Source organism: Pungitius pungitius, chromosome 16, assembly GCF_949316345.1.
Source record: "Pungitius pungitius chromosome 16, fPunPun2.1, whole genome shotgun sequence".
Lineage (NCBI taxonomy): Eukaryota > Metazoa > Chordata > Actinopteri > Perciformes > Gasterosteidae > Pungitius > Pungitius pungitius.
The window spans coordinates 1,486,125-1,501,565 of NC_084915.1; the positions used below are offsets into that span (position 1 = coordinate 1,486,125).

Below are 15,441 nucleotides of genomic sequence, written 5' to 3' on the forward strand. Positions count from 1 at the left end.
CATTTAAGGCCAACCCTGTTTCTTATTTTTAGACAACCTGGTATCATATTTCTGGAAAGACTCCAGCTCCAACTCCAATTTAATAATGAGGCAAAATTTTGCCTTGTAAAAAAAAAATTATTACAAAAATCCACCATAATGACCAATATGATCATTAATAACAGTTATTCTGGTCAATATCAAGATCACGATTATTCATCAGGATTACTTACTGACGTTCACTGCTTTCACTTCCATGTTACGCTACCTTCGTGCTAGGAAGTACAAACATCTGCAGTAATTAGACTCATTCAGAGCACATTTCCCAAATGCAAAATGCGATTATACCAAAAGGTTTAATTAAAAAACATGCATGACATGCATAATCACTGTTTTCTCACAGCTGCATGAGTGAAGATAAAACATCTCGATTGCCAGCTGGTGACTGACTGTTAACTAAGGAATCAATGAGTTTTGATATATTATAAACGTCAATATTGTAGATTGTGTTCATTTAAATGTGGGAAGAAACCAAATTGTGATGGCAAACGCTATTTGTGCAGCCCTCACTAACGCTACAAAGTCCTTCTATGACTAACCCCGATGTAGATTTGCACTTTGGGCCGACATGGACTGGACCTCAGCCCATGTGGGTTTGTTGTGCATCTTTCAGTCTGCAAGGCCTTGCAGCTGTCTATCTGTTTCCCTGTGTTCCTGATGCATCGTTCCTTTGGGGAGTCACTTTCAGACACATGCACAAGGACACAACTTGGTGCTAAGGGCAGTTGTTCTGACAGATTGCTCCCTAAATGATGTCAGTAGAGGAACAACTGCAAACTGTGTGTTCGCCTTGTCCTCCCCAGTGGGAGTCTGCCTGCACAACCACACAAACCTACACATAGCACTTTGGGAGCATTTGCCTCCAGAGCTAGAGAAGGGGAGGGGGTGAAAAGGTCCCCCTGAACCAACAGTGGCCAATGCCAGAAAAGATCGAGTGCCAACTCGCATCCCCCACCCCCTCCGCATCGCACCAATGGGGCCAGAGATAAGGCACAAGATGGCACTCTGTGGAACCTGGGGCAAACGGAGAGGGAGACGCGCTGTGTATTGGTGTGTATATTTGGTATCGGGTTGGAGCCAGCACAGCGGGAAGGGTGGAAGGTTTTGGGAGGTTTAACCCTCACAGGCCATCTGCTGCAGGATGGAGGAACTGGCTGGAGAGCCGACAAACAAACGTGTCTGGAAGTGGTTTATTTCACAATGTGTGTCCATCTCTTTGTGTGTGTACCAATGCGGCCAAGCACTCCTTTAAAGTAGAGCTCTTACTGCAGACAGGCGATACCTTAGAAGTAAAACAAGCGCAACACGACGCGCTCCATCGGCTTAGCTGCAGTTCAGAAAGTGCACCAAGTTGTGCATTCTCCCCTTTGGGTGCTTTAAGTGTTTAGGTTAATGATTATTAACTCAGTGGATTGTTTCATAAGGATGGCAGCCTGCTTATGATGAAAAAGAGGTTTGTTAGAATGGTGCTATGCATGTTGCCTGTACGGGTGCAATGAAATCACAGTCTGATTTACATTTTGATGTAGTAATTCCACTTAATGATAACTCTCATGTTGATAAGGCACACCGATTACGATTATTTAAAGATGTTCCCTCAGAATGCCCCCTTTCTTCATGAACACAGCTACTTATGTGAGCTGATTGTCCTTTCAGCTAGTAACACATTCATCAGCGTTCGTTATCTTAAAACGTATAGATTTAGGAACAGGGGGGGTTTGTTTAGTGGTCTTGTGTTATTCTTAAGACATCAAAGAGAGCATAAAGATGGCACTGATGGTGCCTCCACCTTCTCCAGTCCTCTTTGTAGACCACAGGTTCCAGTCCCACTCGGCTGGTGGAGGTGGTGGGTGGAGCTTAACTTAACATACAATGGAGCGGGCAGGACTCAGCCGTTTTGCGCTGCCTTTAAAAAAACGTTGAAGATGAAGAGTCATAGCCAATGTGCAGGTTCAAAAGAAAACCGTGTTAACCAAAGTTGCACACGTGCTTTCATGTTCTATTATCTTGCACTAACAACAGATTGTGCGTGTTTTCTGCAGTCCAATCCTCTCCCATTTCACGCATTAAAAGAGATTCTTTGATCCTGAAAATGCGGGCCTGTAAAGTTCTGTGCCAGGAGCAGAGTTCATGTCAAAGGCATTCAACTCTGTGAGCCACAATAGAAGTAACGGGCTAGACACCCCCGTGTGGAGAGTGAGATTTTCCTTCAAGTCTTTTATTCTTCTTTTTATTCCTGCTACTTCTCTGCTGCCTTGGTTTACGGCTCATGAATATTCACGCCAGCAGGGGACGTGAAAGGGTGATGCTTTTTCTAAGGTGCGGGGGGCAGAGAAAGAGGCATTTCAATTAAGGCTGACTGGAAGGAAATGCCCCCCCCTGTCCCCCAAACCCCCCTCCCCACCTGCTTTTTTTTTGCAACGGTTGTCTGGAGATTGAGGGTTTGACTGTGGAGGTTGCAGCTGCCTCGTGGAATCAGGGGAGTAACCTCTTGGTTTTTGCTCACACCTCTTGCGGGGGTGCACGTGCTTAAGTCCTTGGGGCGGTAGTGTGGCCGACTCTCTCAGCCATCGTAATCCTAGTGGGGCAAACAGCCGAGCAGCTCGGATCCACCTTTCCCTTTCGGTGTCCTCGACACACACACACCTGTCACACTGAGCCCCCTGCCGCAAAAAATGGATTTCAAGCTTTTCTGGGTTCGGAAATGGGGAAAGGATTTTTGTGGGTTCGGGGGGCAGTTTGGTGTGTGGGAAGAGTGGGAGAAAAGTGTCGGCTGGTTGACTCTGATAAAAGAGATGAAGTAAACCCCCACCAGTTCCACCCTGCCCCCCTCCCCACTTCCTCTGTCTTGTGCCCTCTGTCCCTGTTATTAACCCTGGTGGTGTGGAGCCATATGGGCTGTGATGGAGCTCATGCGCTCAGACACAGCGTAGGCAGTACCTGCAGGCTGTGAGCCCTAACACCTGTTACCAGGGTGAACACTGAAATATGTCAGTGCTCCTCTAACCAGCAGGTACATGCTTTAAAAAAAAAGATAAAGTGCCCAAATCCCATGTCATGTTTAAAAGATGCTGTCTCCTTGTCTCCTTGTGATAGGATTTGAATAAAGCTTCTTTTCCTATAAACCTTAACTATATACCCGTTATTTTAATCCTCCAACCTGCTCTCAACAGCTCGTACCTGTTGGCCTGCTTTCAATGAGTTGATTTGATCTTCTCAGCTGTTACAAGACGCACCATTTTATCTGATTTGCCCTTTCACCTGTTTTTGAATCAACGTTAACCTGTGCTTCAACCCAACTCTTATTAATAAGTCTGGGTCATTGCTGCTAATATTGATTCAAAGATATCTTTAGATCAGTGCTGGTGTATGATGCACGTCCACCCCCCCCCCCACCCCCCCCTTCATCTACAGGAACATAGGCCATGTTTCCCCAGCTGTCCGAAGCACTTTGCCCACTAAGACCTGTTTGTCTTGACAGCCACTGTCGAGTCTTGTCTCCCAGCTACCTCCTGCACTCCTCCGCCTGTAAGCAGCTGAGACGTCCTGTGGATGCTCCGTCATGTCCACACGTGAATTGGTTAGTATGGATTTGCGTTGGGCACACTGGGTGAAGACGGCGCAGTAACACCATCACCTCTCGGGTGCCCGATGATGCGTCCCTTTGTCTGTGTGAAGCTCCGAGGTGTGTTCATGCTTCACTAATGGGATTGCAGGTCCCGGGCCTCGTGCAGGACAGAGTCTGCTCTTAAACCAAGGGGATCAGATGGCCGGAGTGAGGCCTCAGTTCCCTGGATTAACCCCCACCTCCACACCCCCATATCCCATATGATCCGGCCGTCTGCCGGTCATTGAGCCAGACCCACCAGCCAAACCCTCCTCCAGAGGATAGCCATGAATTAATTAGAACATACTAAAGGCCTGTGAAACCTGTGTGTGTGTGTGTGTTGGGGTCGGGGGGGGGGGGGGGGGGGCATCGATAGTCAGTAGGACAAAAGCAGGAGGTTGAGGGGATATTTTGGGAGCAGGGGTGTAGGGGGAGGCGGTAACAACAGGTGGTGTGAGGAAGAGCTTTAACCCCCTCCCCCTTTTAACGACAGTGCAGGACGGGGGCCAAAGGGGCCGTGGACAATGATAAAGACCCCTTTGCTCCGACCGTTAAGTCCGTTCACCCTCCCCCCCCCCCCGTTATGTGAGCTGCTGATCAGGGGCGCTGCCTGCCTGACTACCAGTACATCGGCGTAACACGACTCCAGTCATTGGTCGGTTGTTACCGTTCTTCTCAGCCGGCCTGCGTGAATATGTCAATAATGCTCAAATAAGTACGTACAGCAAAATTGTAAGTCTAGTGAGCTATGGATGCACCATGGAATTTAAATGTCATTACCTCTAATTGTTTGAATTTATTATTCACCATCAACTTTCATCTTCTATGGATTGAAAGAATGGAAACAATGAATATTTTTTACATTAACTCCATGAATATTTCATGTATTTTTTAATGCTGTGTTTCCTGAGGTATCTTGACTATAATTAATTGTAATTAATGGCGAGTATTTAGTCACGGTCTAACAGAATGCAAATGACCCCCTGTTTAGGCTCACTGAGGCCAACCATAGCCCTGTGGTAGAACTACACAAGGCTGAGCGTTGCCTCAGGGTACAGATTAAGGGAAGAAATGCAAAGCAGGAAGTCCAGTGTGAAGCCTCATCCCACGCACGACAATGGACAGCTCGTCATTCTGCTTCTCGGCTGCATTGGAAGTGAAAAGTTTTCACATCAGCACTTATTTTTGCCGGGGGAAAAAGTGGAGCCAGGATAAACCTTTCTCCTAAACTGCTTTGCATTTTTTCCGCCAGGGCCCTCCTCAGCGCCCCCCCCCCCCCCCCCCCCCGCTGAACCAATGTAGCGGCCTCATTGAAATGTATGAGGAGCCTGTGTTTTTTAATGTATTGCTAATGTCAGCCTGAATGCGCCCATGGGGGGCATCGTGATGAGAGGCAGGGAGGAAGGCATTGCTAGAGAAAGCAGGGGTGGGACGGGATGCACCCAAGCAATAGACTGAACACAAGTAGGAGATACTGCAGTGACGGTGGGGCATGAGCAGCGCAGACGGGCTACATCTGGGGAGTTTCAGATGCTATTAATGACGGACAGCCCAACGCGATCAATACACGGCTCAAACCAATCAGTCGAAGGCAATCAGAGCGTCAATACAGAGTGGATACAGCAGTGAGGACATGAAGGGAACTGAGGGGGGGGGCAACTAGAAGTTGGTTGTCACCTAGTAGGACAATCAGTAAAATAGAGCATGCTAGACTAACAACCAATATGCTGTGTTGGGATTGCAAGTTGTAGGTATTCAACCGATGAATTAGTTAATTGTTCAGTTTATTGCTTGCAGACTGTGATCTATAAATCGATTGATCGAACCAGAAATGAGAAATGTCTGTGAATTCATAAGGCTTCACTGTGATTCTCAACAGATTACTGTTTGTTCCTTATGCACCAAGTTTTCCACTACACAAAACACAATGATTTTTTTTCTTGCTAATTTAAAAACGCTGCATATATGTAATGATTCATAATGAAAACGGATGAAGTCACTTCCATAATCTAGTATTTAACTGGAGGGTCACATTTATTGGTGCTTTGGAGAGAACCTGTAGCAGCATCTTGTAGTAAAAACACAGAATACAGTGTGTTCTGACTCATGTCACCTAATGGCTCTAATTCAAATCCTCTTGTTGTATGTAATGAGCATTGAGCTTTCACAGCTTTCTGGAACATGTGGTACAACCCCAGTGAAGTGCCGGGGTATGGTGACACTAGTTTCTGTGGTACTCCTCCTCTTCCCTCAGTGACTCCGTCCCTGTAGCTTCAGTGTGGCCGTAGGGTACCGCATTGTCCTTTAGGAAGTTACGATCAAGGCATTTTAAGCAATATTTTAAACTCACCTCAACTTTGATGCAGCATCTTGTATGCACTCAGTGGACAATTAATATTTGAGTGGCAGAAAAATCTCTTTGAAGTCTCCCTACTTCGTAGTCATCTCTGACTGATAAAGATGATTAAAATAGTCTTTTAACTGAAATATCCTTTGGAACTTTCCTATTGAGAGGTGCATTCCCGCTAGATTATTGGGACTGGCCAAAGTCATTCAGGCTGCCGGCTCTTTGTGTTGTGAAACTTACTCCAGGGGGATTATGGTATATATGACCTGTCTGCAAATGGTAAACACGAGGGCAAACAGCTATGGAAAATGTGTATTGATTTCCACTCATGTGTATTTGTACAAGATTCATTTCTCCTTAAGCCGCGCCCCCTCGGATTCACAAAAGGTCAGCGAATGCGGCTTAAGTCATTCAAGTGGCGCTAAATGGATTTCTGCTTCAAGATCCATCTGTTTTTGGAGTTTGTTGACATGGTAGAAAATTTGAATTGTTGCCCCCCCCCCCACCACCATTTTCAGTGCAGGGGTATGACCAGGCACAGCACCATAGCAGGGTAAAAAGTGTGTTGGGCACGAGACAGGATACAAGGGGCGGCCATCTGCTGCATCTATGTGAACACGTCCACCATCACTTCACAGGGAAAAGTGCCCCATTGGTCGGGCTTGGTTAGCAGACAGGGACAGCTGAAGGATATATGGGGGGGGGGGTGCACGAGCAGACTGGCTCTCCTCCAACAGGAAGACGCTGATGTCAGACATTTGACTCACCTTCTTCACCTCTCGGGCACCTCACTGCCAGGGAAAGTGGGATCAGAGGGTCAGATTCTGCAAACGATTGTGTGTGTGTGTGTGTGTGTGTGTGTGTCTGCGTGTGTGTGTGTAAACCACCAGAGACGCCACTCAGAAAATTGACAGGACTAACAAATTGGTGAGACAGCTGAGAACTGCTCACATAGTTGAAAACAACCGTCAGGGTTCTCGCGCTCTATTCGGCTTTCACCCTTCCGTCTCCCAGCACATGCTTGAGAACTAACTGATACCAGTCATTTACTTTCTCTCTGCTGCACATGTAAAAATATTCCAGACTATCGTTGGGTTGTGCTTAGTGGTATGGGGGGGGCTTCCCCCTTTACCCTCCTTTATTTCTGTAGTGAGGACAAAAATGGAGGACCAAAGCGTTTAATGTACTGAACTTGTATTTCTCTTTTCTGTTCTTCCGACTCCTCAAAGCTCTTTAAAACTACATGTTATCATTAATCTATTCACACCCGGTCATCCACTGATGACAGGAGAAACCGTATACAGTATTACCTGCACCTCATACAATAAGACCTCATACGAAGACACAGCAACATGGACTACAGTAGCTAAAGTTCATGTGTTTGTAAAGCTTATCTTGCAGAGCAAAACATGTAAACACCATCCACCACCATTTATATGCCACTGAGATTATTTAGGCCATCGAGATTTTTAAAGGCCAATAACCCATTGGCCTTTTTTGCGGGAACCAATTACCTGCTATCGTCCAAGGTAAGCTGACTAGAATACATCAGCCCTACTGCACTCTATCAGCCAGCATTCAGACGGGCTTTACAGACAACATGCTAGTGGGGGTGTGGTTCCAGGTACAGGTGAGAAGGTTGCGTGCACCACCGTGTATTGTAGATGAAATGGCCCCTACTCGTCATGGGACCAGAATGTCGTTCTGAATGCAGCCCAAATTACCCTCATGATGTTGGAGCGGAGTTCTCGAAGGAGCGGGGGGGGGGGTGGACCAATAGCTTTTAGATGCCTCAGTCCGACCTTCTCCTGGAGCTCAGGTTAAGGAGTGTTCCTTGTTTTCCACATGGGTGAACTACAGTAGCTTTGATTTGGCCGGGGGGGGTTGGACCAAGGGCACATCAGGGCCGGCTGCTTGGGGGGTTGAAGGAGTAAAGGAGGAGGGGATGGGGGCATATTTGCCTGACAATGGGCTCAGCAGTTCTCACTGACCCTCTTAGCCTGCTCCTATAGGCTGCACGACATTGGCCATTACTAGATTAAAGTAATCCTCTTTTCGGGGCCAGACAAATGCTTTATTAGCTGACCACACACAGGAGCCCGACCACCTCGGTAATGGTATTGTTGTCGGTGGGCCCTCGGGGTCCCGGGGTGGAGGGTGAGCAGAGGGGGGAGTGGAGGTTTGTTGCGGCTCTACTTAGCAATGCAATGCATGTGTCACTGCTCCTTGTTTAACTCTACTCACGAGCCATTCTTTGTCTCTGAGGGTTATATGAGGGTTACACATACACGGCCACCTCCACACCCCATATTCACATTTTTATATTATTATTATATTGGACATTTTGCCTGAATTACAATCAGACTAAGTGTGGGTATGGGTATGCATGTTTGCAAATCTCCCTCTTGCCTACATAGCAATCCAGCTTTATATTTATACATCTCCACTGCCAAAAAAAAAGAATATTCCATCAAAATGCTGTTACATCTACTATTTTGCTCAGTTTCTAAAAGGCATGGTGCATTTACAACTGAGCGAGATAAAACCCCTCCTAAAATCCATTCCAAAATGTGTGTTTTTCTGCCAGAATGTTCTTTGTCTGAAGGGCATAAGCTGTTTTTTACAAGGCCTGTCAATCAAGCGCATATGGCCTCACCTGATGATTTATTCAACTTTACAAGGAGCAGGCAGCCACTTGAATAAAGCTGAATGAAGTAGAGTTAAATAGTGTGAATATTTCATGAATAGCCATGATCATTTGAAGCAATGTGTTTTGGTTCCGTCCTTACATGGCAGTGTGCATGAGAGCTGTACATTCTCCCTTAAAACAGGGCGTTTGCTGAGCTTCTCTGGACCCTGCATGTTCACCACATCTGCGTCTGGGAATTTCTGATATCCATCCAGGAATAAGCTGTTGGGACTGAAACCCTCCATGTTGCAAAATGTTGAGCCAGTGAACACACAGCTTCATTAAGTTGATAGATTGGATATGGACTAAACGCGGCTCAACCCATTCACCTTGGCTGTACTCCGTCTCACACATCTCCCCTGTTAGAAGTTGAGGCAGAAATAAATCTTAAACACAGCTTTTTGAAAATATAATATTGATCCATGCCAGGTAATTGTTTTTTTTTCCTCTTTCTCCTCTGCAGGAGGTCAGAAGGAATAGGGAACAAATAATTGTATTGTCCAAGGACTGTTGCGCAATGAGGATTTGAGTGGCATTAACCTGGTCCCCCTGGCTACCACCAGTCTGCCCTAGGAGATCTTTTTACTTTCTTGGAGGACAACCCCAAGACACAGCGTTACTTTAATGCCCAAAGAAGTCCATCCTCTGCTGACTTTGGTCTGCAGCTTGTCAGCGGTCGAGGGGAGTCATGTGTATGCCATCACGAATGCAGAGATTAAAAAAAATGGCAGAAAAACACGTGAACATATGAAAACACATGACGGATGTCGGATGCCACAGGAGGTTTGCCGTGGATTAACCTCGAGGTTGCTGGGTGGGTGAGCACAGAACCGGCGTGATGGGAACCTGCTGCTGAGCCCCACCAGAGTGAACATTCCCCACGTCGCCACACTGGAGGGATTTACATGCAAATTGTTTGTGTGGGAGTACATGTGTTTGACAGTGAATTCTGTAGTAGGTTGTAAGGGCGGGGTGGGGGGCTTCAGGTGAGAAGGTTTTTTTTATATTGCTGTTTCAATCTTATGGGCTTGGCATGCGTCTGGCCCGTTGTGCTGTGTGAGAGTGCACGTGTGACGGTGGTGAACATCCAGCAGAATGCATCACAGGTCAGCCAAGGCCTTTAATACCTTACCCCAAGGTGTGTGAGGCTTAATCATTTCAAAAAGTACCAATAATATTTCATTTCTAATTACCTTGTACTTTATCAGTGTCAAGACCGTACTACCTGGACAAAGCAGATTAACCTGGACACAGTGCTTATTAGGACCAAAGCTGTGTAAGGGGGAACGCAACTAGGAAAGGCACATTTATTTGAATAGCACATTTTAGCATGAAGAAATTCGAAGGGTTCAAAATAAAACGATTGAAACACCAGGCGATGGAAGGGAAGAAATCAAAGTTGCTTCATCAAAACACTTCATCCTTTAAGGTATTTTGAGTTTCCCACAGCTCAAGACAGTGTCCTTTAATGTCTTATATTGTAGACAATTCGATAACAATACCGTCTTAGGATAGTAAAGCAAACATAAAAAGGTTTCTTTAAAGAAGCTGGAATCAGAGAATTTTGACTTGATAATTAGTGATTCATTCATAGCAATCAATTGTAAAACTAATCAATTCAGTTTCCTTTTTTTTTGCTAAAGCAATCAAATATTTTCACCCAAAGAACATCTGCGGTGCAGCCCAGAATTGGGAAGAACTCTCCAGAAGGAGATGTTCAGCTGGAGCCAAATATTCAGCCTTATGTATACAGTATATGCTAGAGCAATGGGAGTGCAGCTGTTTGCGGTTAATGTCTGTAAGCATTGAAGGTGTCTTTGATTTTACTTGAGTTTTTAGGGCAAAGGGAAGTCATAAAAGGGAAGGTCTGTCCACTCATCTTCATCAGTTAGTCGCATTCTCCCCTCCGAGGCGGCACAGCACCGCGTCTACCTTGCATGTCTTTTCTATCGGACCCCCATCACCGTGTGAAGCGTGAGCCGGCTTATCGTCACATGACTGCTGCTCTGTGCAATGAGCTTCTCAAGCTCATGTTGGGAGCACATGTGCTTTACGATAATTAAAACACACACACACACACACACACACACACACACACAGAACAGCCCCCCCCCCCCAATCACCCCTCCTCTGTCTGTGTGGCTGATAATGAGAGCCTCCTGTGCTCCCCAACACTGCATATTGGCCGGAGACTAAGTATTAGCCCCCCCACCACCCCACGCTCTTCATTACCCCCCCCTCACCAGCATGTCTGTAGTGTGACGAGGTAGTGTGCAGGGGCCAGGCCTGAGCATCTATGAGCGCTTAAAAAGCTATGAAACGTTGATTCATAAGTTCATTTATTTTTTTGTAAAGTGGGGGGGGGGGGCTGGACTAATGGTTGTGGTGTGAGGTTTGTATATGCAAATAAGAGGTTTATGATCTGCTTCTAATGCAGCGATGTGACATGTGTTTTACTGGGGCTGGTAATTGCTTAAACGGACTCAGCTGTGGAGCCTAAGCAGCCGGCGCGGGGGCCTAAATGGCCACGCCTGCGGACACGCTGAGGGACAATGGAGGACCGAATATGTTGGGGAAAAATGAATCAGACATTAATTGTGTGCGTGCGCTCCTGACGGCGGTGGAGGTGACCCTCCTGGACTCGTGGTAGGACTAATTGAAATGTCGTGTCGCCGTAATTCCCATTCAATTTGGCTTCAGCGCCAGCCGCATTTCCAGAGGGCCAAGGCCCATCAGGTCATTGGCTCAAGGCCATGCGACCCTCTCCTTAAGTCATTCTCTGAGCACCAACTTTAAACCAAGCTTGGTCAGAACATGTTTAAAGTCAGATGAAAGGTTTCTTGAGAGTGAGTGAGTGTCCACTGTGGGGGGTGAGGGGGGGGGCTCTTGTCCTCCAGTCAGCCTGTATATTGGACTGAGCTGAGATGGTATTGGATGCTACAGACCGTGCTTTGCTGCCTGTGGTGCCATGCAGCACAGTTCCGTGTTTGTATTGGGACAGGCGGGCCCCACGAGGTGGGTGCTTAAAGGCAGCATGGACATCTGTCTCCAACTGGGAACACCCTGCCCCTTCCTCCACCCTTTCTACACACACACACACCAAATATCCCATGCTGGGCCGTTTCATCATGGTACAATGGTGGATTGGGATTCGGAGGGGGTCCACTATGGATAATGAGGGTGTGTGATGGAAGATGGCTTCTGAGGGAGGGGGCCCTGTTGCCTTGGGGACCGTGGTTCACTTGCAGAGAGAACCGAGAAACGCTCCATCCTTATCGAAAGGATAAAAATGATGCAAGTAGTCGGGCGGTGCGTGTTTGGCGGTGCGTCCACGGCGAAGCAGATAGCTCCGTGTCCGGGACAAGATGGGAGCTGGCAGGTAGACGGAAGACGACCTCAGCGCCTTTCTGCCATCTGAATATTAATGCTTGCGGGGGACCGGTCACAGACCCAAAATCATAGTCACACGGACATTAACGACAGCAACCCAAGCCATTTAATTAAAAGTGAGCCTGAGCTTGCCCGAACGGTGTTTTTTATGTCCAATTAAATGCTTAAATGGTGTCCTGATATACATCCGGGTGCTGCTACTTTTTTCTTGTGACCACAAAGTCTAGTGGTCACATGTCACGTTGAGGTGGCGAAAGTAGGACCCAATAGCAGACATCCAGGACAAAAACGACTCTATTGAACAGAATCAAAATGCCTAGAGGCAGACCAGGACCAGAAGCACCAAAACTCACCGCCATAGACCACTCACTGAACCGATAGGGGACACACCTGGTTTAAACCCACTTGGAAGGTGTAGGTGATTGGACACAGCAGGAAATGATCAGGGACACAGGAGAAAACACCAGGGCAGGAAGTAAAGTCAACCCAGGGACACGGGAGGCAGGAAACTACAAAATAGAACAGGACCAACCAACACAAAAATTGAAAAAAACGATAAACTTCCATGTTTTAGTTATTGTTTTCTTTTGTAATGTTTTAGTATGATTTTAACATTCACATACTTCACTGTGCATCACAAGCTGATAAATGCTCCGTGCCGATGGGTGTCATTTGTTTTCTTGTGAGTAATACGCTCGTCATCGTGTGAAGATGCAGTCTGACAGCGATCTGGACGGACCGTGAGGCTAAAAGGTTCACAATCCAGATTTGGACCATTAGACGGGTCGTGTTCAGTACCGGCTGATGGTACACCCAACTTGATATCGGCACATTTGCAGAAATTACATCAAGAAACAATTAGACCTGCGGCTAGCAATCATTTTCTTAATTTATCGCCACAACGGGGGGGGGCGGAAGCAGACTCGCAAACAAAAAGTACTTTTGTTGAAGTTTATATGGAAATGCCTTGGGGAATCATGACACATTCAATGAACCGACAAAAGACGCACATAGTTTAAATACATTGGGAAGGTGCAGGTGATTGGACGCAGATAGAAACAATCGGGAGGGCAATGACTAACCCAGGTACAACGAAGCAGGAAACTACAAAATAAAACCAAAAACAGTTCTGCTATAAAAGGTCATTTTTCACAGTTCAAACTCAAAGCTTTCAGTTGACTCTCATACACGACAAAGAAAAACATCACATCCTTGAATAGGAGAAGCTAGAACCAAATTCATGATCAATAGCAACAACTATTAATCCATCAAAATAGTATCCTATGAATTTTCTTTTTTATTGACTAATCTTTTCCATTGATCTGGTACAAGGTACCAGCCTGTCCATCCCGGGACAGGGATCCTCCTCTGACCTTCTCCCTAAGGTTTCTTCCCTTTTTTCCCCATTGAAGGGTTTTTTCATATTTTGGGGAGTTTTTCCTGTGCCGATGTGAGGGTTTTCGGGACAGAGGACATGTGTACAGACTGTAAAGCCCTCTGAGGCAAATTTGTAATTTGCGATTTGGGGCTATGCAGAATAAAATGAATTGAATTGAATTGAATCTGTTGTTGCAGCTTCTGAAACAATAAATACATAACGGGATCAAATGATGCTATGAGTTGAGGCTAAAACTTAATCCATGCCTGACAAATATACCCCGTTCAGGGCGTGGGGGGTGTCTATGGTCTGATTAAAGCGCCCCATTCAGGTCCAACGGTGGGGATTATTTTGGCTTTGTTGAAGAGCTTTAAAGACGGGTCAAAGAGCAGCCACTTAATATGGGCCCCAAAGGGCCTCGTGGGTAATTGCCAGAGCCTAATACACTTCTAGACATCCTCTTTTTGCTCCGATGTGGAGGGTGCAGAGGCCAGGACGGGAAAATGATCAGGGTCCCGGGAGCCACAGTCTCCGAGCGTTGTGTGACAGGTCATCGTGGCGGTCCTTTAACCCTGCCGCATGGTAATTCAGACCTGGGGTGCAATGGGGCCCCTCTATTTCCCTCCCCGCTTTGCGTGATGAGGCAGGTTCGTGAACAATTCAGTGAGGATTTGGTAATCCGCCGTGAATAGTAATCAAGAGAAAGGTCATCGGCAGGTACGGAGAAGGTCAGTGGTGTTGTTCAGAATATCATTCCAGGATCGGAAGGGCCAATGGGATTTGGAGGGCATCGAATGCTCTGTGGCTAAGTAATTGGCCATCACGATATGGGTCGGACTAAAGCCATAAGTGGCAATAAGAGATAGACAGCAACATAGTGGTTCAGAAGACCACAATAAATTGCTCAAGCATGTATTTTATCAGGGCTAAGGCTAGAACAAGCTCCTTCCTCTGCTTGAGGAACTGAAAAATACCCCCCCTTAAACACTGACATGACCTTGATTACAAACGGAACAGGCTGATTTATCTCTGCACATTCACAACCACGCTCGCCCTCTTTCCGAGAGGACGCCACGCTATCTTGACAAGAAGAGAGATGAGTCTTTGTGCCGTACGGTCTGACATTGAGATACAATGCATTTTACACACACACACACACACACACACACACACACACACACACAGACAGACAACTGTCAGAAGTATGGTACGGTTATATGGAGAGATTTATGGACACATGAATAAATGGACGGTGATGATAATGGCAATGTCCTTTAATGTCATCGTGGGTCTTGTGTCATTATTTAGATGAGGCGGTGACCCCCCCTGCTCGCCTGTGGCATTACAGTGGTGTTGTGTCTCTCATGTGATTACGCCCCCTTTGTGAATACGTACATAAATACAGTATAGCATAGGTGTGCTGCTCCACACATCCAGTGGTGTATCAGGAATGAATGGTGCTGAGGAAAAAGGGCCTGGGGGAGACGTGTACTGACAAACAACAACACATGAACGGTTCCTGCTTTATATTAACTTTAGCCACTGGTACCAGCAAATTATGACTTGGAGCAGCCAGTTTTACTTTTGCTTTTCACTGTAATAGCACAATATATATTTTCTCCTCTGATTGCTTAGTTTGGTCCTCAAGGCCTCATCAAGTGAACATGAACATATATTCTACTAATTCTCAGGGCAAGAGAACACTTGCTACTAAGACATTTCCAAAGGAAAGTCTTTCAAAAAATGCACAATAATGAATCCGGTTTTACAGGGATTTAAAGGGGTATTCGTATTTGGTTGAATGAGGTTGGATCGAATAATCTTACTTAATTGAAAGTACATATTGCCCATGTAAACATGTAATAACGTACTGTAAGCGGAAGCACAGACTACTTGACATACTTATATATTGTTTCAATGAAAAGGCCAACATGTATCCAATCCCCATCCATCAATCATCTGACATCCCAGTGATGCTCCTAAATGTCGTG

General features: G+C 46.2%; 1 protein-coding gene across 4 annotated transcripts in view; it reads left to right on the plus strand.

Annotated features, from left to right (window-relative positions):
* The window catches only part of robo3 (roundabout, axon guidance receptor, homolog 3 (Drosophila)), a 117,425-nt gene that overhangs the window by 67,286 nt on the left and 34,698 nt on the right, over positions 1 to 15,441 (plus strand). The gene's annotated exons all lie outside the window — the stretch shown is intronic.